Raw genomic sequence first — 5,252 nt, forward strand, 5'->3', positions numbered from 1 at the left:
TATTTATATGTTCAACAAAATTTGGAAATGTCCATTTATATGACACATATTTTAGTTAGAATGTGTGTGTCTCTCTCTATAATTTACACATACACATATGCATACACATACATACACACACATATACATATATTTTTCCTGTGGGTTTCATATGAGCCAAATATCATAGCAGTATCAAATATGTTCTTGCTATAATGCAGAAACCCTAGGAAAAGGGTCTAATTCCTGGAACCTCTTTCTCTTACCCTTTTATAGATTAGTTTAATTTTTTATTGGATATTTTATTTATTTACGATACAGGTGTCATCCCCTTTTCCAATTTCCCCTCCCTAGAATCCCATATCCCATTCCCCCTCATCCTTTATACATTTAGACCATTTTAATAACATGCATGTATTAAGGTCTGTTCTAGGTTGAGGGTCTAGAAATACAATAGATACAAATAGTCAAAAAATAAGCAATACAATAAACACAAATAGTCAAAGAAAAAGCATGGCATTAAACCCAATTACATGAACACTCCCATGATCACCATTTCTAAGGGCTTATCAGGATGACCAAAGTAACTGAGCCTACTTCCCTGTACTAGCTCAAGATTGTTTTCATGTCTGAAGCCTACTTCCTTGTTCTAGCCTAAAATTTAGATTCCTGTCTGAAATTACTTCTTTGTTCTAGCCTAATATTTTGATTCCTGCCTGAGATTTTCCTGCCCATTGTGTTAAAGCTTTTTTTTTAAAACAACATCAACATGTTGGCAGCCAAAATACATGGCTTGAACCTGAAGAATGGACCCCCAGACAGAATTATTAAATTAACAGGCTGGCAAGCCAAGGACAGGTAAGATTCTGCACAGAGCCTTACCAACCTAAGACAGAAGTGCATTGCTTTTGATAATGCATATTCCATGATGAGTAAGGAAGACATTCTTGTCAGAACAACCTAAGACAGGCTCAGTCTTGTTAATTAAATAAAACAGGAGAGGCAGAGAACCTTTGGGGCTGCTTGGAAAAAAAATTGACATGGGCCAAGGACAAGGAAATGGGCTGCTTGGCAAAAATATGACACTGACCACAGACAAGGATGTAGGCTTCAGGCAGAAATCTGACATTAGGTTATGGATTTTTTGATGAGGGCTTAACTGAAACTGAGTGGAGGTAACTAGACCCTGTGGTTGTGATAGCTACTATGACCAACTCACTTCCTCTCTCAAGGTCCTACCTGTGGATCTATAATAAACTTGTACATATCACTATCTGTTTTGTCAATATAAGAACTGGAGATAGCATTTACCAGCTTGTGGTGACACTGGTGGCCGGACTTTTCCAGGACCCAAGTTATTCAATCTAAGTTTGGCTAAAACAATGTGTTTGTCCTGAAGCTGCCTCTTGGAAAAATCTCACATGTTTCTGGAAAGATTTTGCTCAATCTTAAGTTGAAAGTTGTAACAAATGTAGCAGAAATTCTAAAAGATATATCATTGAGTCCAGTCGAACAGATCTCCTGTAACAGACATCTGCAACAGTGTTTTCAAGGATGGGAAAGAATGTTTCTGGCACAGGTGATGTCTCACATTGGTTTTTATATTTGCATGTTATTTACCAGTATTGGCTCTGGGAGGTCCATAGGAGACTCATGTAGACATCACATCTCTTGATATGCTTCTAGTCTTAATGAGAGCAACAAAAAAGTCTAGACATACCTGTGATCTTGCAACATTCATTAGAAAAAAATTAGTGTTTGTGTATGTGTGTATATATATATGTATAAATGTATATATACACCTACACCTTCCCATACCCATACCCTATACATAGACATACCTATACACATACACACATTTGACAGACAAGACAGGAAATAGGAAGAGAGAGAGAGAGAGAGAGAGAGAGAGAGAGAGAGAGAGAGAATGAATTCATATAAACATTTATCAGTGTCTGTGAGGGCAAAGAAAAGATGTTGAGTCTTCTGGAACTGCCAGTGTAGGTACATATAAGCTGCCTCACATGGATTCTTGGAACTAACTTGAGTCTGATGAACAAAAATCTAGTATACTTAACCACTAAGCTGTCTATCCAGCTCCTATGACACTATACTTGATGCATGTATCATTGGTAAACAAAGCAAAAGGCTGAAGTTCATTTATAGGGGCTGAAATAACCCTTTTTTGTATGCCTGATAGGGGTACTAAAATTAATTCAATTGTAACAGCTTTCTTTCTGGCTTTCATTTTGACAAAAATTTTGTTCCCCAAAGTCTTAAGATTACAGTTGGTGTTCTCATTTTGTGATCCTTCGCATGCTCAATAAGTCTAAATGTGTCCTGTGACATTCTTTTTAAAACTCTTTTAATATCATGTGTAATCTAGGGTTTGCTTTTTGTTGAAGCTACAGCCTACATATATACTTGCATGGTGTACAGTGAACATTGAGGGGCACTCAAGGTTAATTAAAAATGATAATAAGTTTAATCATGATGAACTCATTTGGTTTTGATGTGGATGTCACCTGTAATTCTCTAAAAATTCCATTGTAATTTAACATTAATTAGTATCCACTTATCAATGAGTATTACAGCAAATTAGTATAGAAGTGACAGGTTATGTGCTTAAGAAATACTTAACAGAAAAAAAAAACAAAAAACCCTACATTCATTAGATCATCTCAAAATATAATATAGGGAGACATCTTTATTACTTAATATCTGAGATTAAAATCAGGTAAAGTGGCAACAATTATGTATGATGTTTGATGACAATTTGTCTGAGAACTAATGGGGTTACAGCAGACATTCAAAATATAAATTTGCTTGGATTACCATTTTTAACAGAAATGATAGTAAGGAGACAGAGCTGTTCTATCATTACTCTGTATTAAAGAGCTGCTGAATTTTCAATAATGATCATCATGAAGAAATGGTCTCATTCAAGTAAAATAAAAGTATTTTTTCCTATGTAAAAAAAAAAGAGGAAAAAAAGCTATTAGCCATCTTTGAAGGCATTATGCTCAGATATCATTTTTCCATTTCTGTAAATGACAACCATTAAATGCAATCATAGCTACATGACAAGACTATTTTTATTACATCAAAAGGAAGAAAGGGATTAAAATAAATTTATTCCAAGGTGTGATTTGTCACTCTTTTTCCTCTCATCAAGGCACAGATGGGAAAGCTTCCAACCTAAACACTGAGTTCTGACCTCGTATTTGAATAAGTTAATGCAATCCAGTGTTCTTGTACAAGTACTAAAACCTCTCTTTTGTATCTAGAAATCCCAGAGGAATGTTGGGTTTTAGAAGGTCAGCTCAAAAATTTCCTTTCTTTTCATATTTTTTTTCCTTTTATCATTTGGAAGTTCCTGACAGCTTAGAAGGTCTTCTAGATATCTGTGGTTTGCATGAAAGTAGAAAACTTATGGATTATTTCCTATTACCTAGATCTTTTAGAAGCAAGCTGAAATTACATGGAATGCTTTATTATTAACTACAGACAGTTTCTCTAAATGGAAACTCAAGATGTATACTTTAGGAAAATCGAAAACCATTAAATTTTTAAATAACATGTATTTTAGTTTTTAGTTGTGAACCTAAGTCCATTAATTTACATATGTTGCTTACATGGTTAGAATCGTCTTAAGTCCAGTACAATGACATAGTTAAAACTTTCAGCTCAGTTCTTTTGGATCTGCCTATCAATCATTTGGCTTTTACACATATATCCTTCTTGGCCTTGGAGAATATTTTCTGTCTAAAATTTTAAACAATATCACCATAAATACACAGAGAAATGGGTTGAATTTGTAGCCTAACAAAATTATTCATAGTAAATACCGAAGCTTAATAGGTCATTATTTCTGTGGGTACTTAAATATAGCAGATGGCTATAGTATCATATTTAGTTAATTCTGTGAGAATAAAATCTTAAGTTTTGACAGGATCCTGAGCAGCTGGTGAAATTAGACTTTTCTCCAGTTTACACTTAGACCTAGTCTCCACTCACCTCTGAGATCTAAACTCCCAGTCTGCTGCCTGACTTCCATTAGTCAAACTGTTAAGCAAATATATACCTTGAATGAAGACCAGAAATAAGATCTTCCCCACATGTGAAATATACCCCTTAAGTGGATATTCTTTGTATCTATTATTTCCCAAATCATGTTAATATTCTTGGTAAGCCATCTGTTAACCTTTTGGTCATATCATAATGTATCATCATCAGTTTTTAATATTTGGGTGTGGGATGTAAATGACAATTAAATAAATAAATAAATCACTAACAGTATGGTAGAATTTTTTTTATAGATGAGACATCACATTGTTTATGGAACTTAGCTTATGCTGATAGATTAACAAAGATTTGTAGGCTTTTGCTCCCTCCTATGAGTTCCAATAGCTGAAGATACTATTTAGATCCTCTTGCCTCCAATCAGTCAGATCCCCAAATGGTACCACCATACTAAACATTATTATGTGTATATGTATATGTGTGTGTGTGTTTGTATGAGTTTTATGAGTGAAAGTGTACATCTAATTTGTTTCCTTCAATGTTGTATCTGAGAGATTTATTTGTAACATGATACTGAGTAGAAGAGATTTTTTTTTCTATCTGCATATAAATTCTAATTCCTAAATAAAGTGCCTTTTATCTATCTAATAATTTCCTCTGTTTGGAGTAGTTACCTAAATTTACTAAAATAAAAGTGAATATGTACAAAATGTAGCCATAAATGTTAGGTTATGGTGGATAAAATCCTGGAGTATTTTAAATATATGTATACATGTATATATGTTTGTATTTTCATGTATGCTGAATAAGTTCTGTGTATATAATATCTGTTTTAATTCAATATTTATATCTCTATATACTGATCATTTATTTCTTGGCACTTGTCTATTGGCCTATATACTTCTATATCTATTATAATTAATGAAGAAGCTGTAGGCAGTTTCTCAATATAATTTCAACAATTTCTATGTTCAATACTACCACTTGAGAATTCTTTTCAATGTGCTGGCAATCACTTTGTATGGGCCTTGTATTTCATTTTACTCATGGAAAAGAAGGTAAGTGTTATGCCTTTGCAGACTCCATGTAGATGCATGCATGCCCAAATCAATAAAACACATGTTCTAAAAACTGGAAGTCTTGACCATGTTTGAACATCACCATATAGCTTTCACCTAGTATACAATTTATTTTTTGTATTATACTTAAATATTCTAATATGTTGGTATGTTTCCTTTTCAATTCTACTA

This window comes from Arvicanthis niloticus, chromosome 18, assembly GCF_011762505.2.
Source record: "Arvicanthis niloticus isolate mArvNil1 chromosome 18, mArvNil1.pat.X, whole genome shotgun sequence".
NCBI classification, from domain to species: Eukaryota; Metazoa; Chordata; class Mammalia; order Rodentia; family Muridae; genus Arvicanthis; species Arvicanthis niloticus.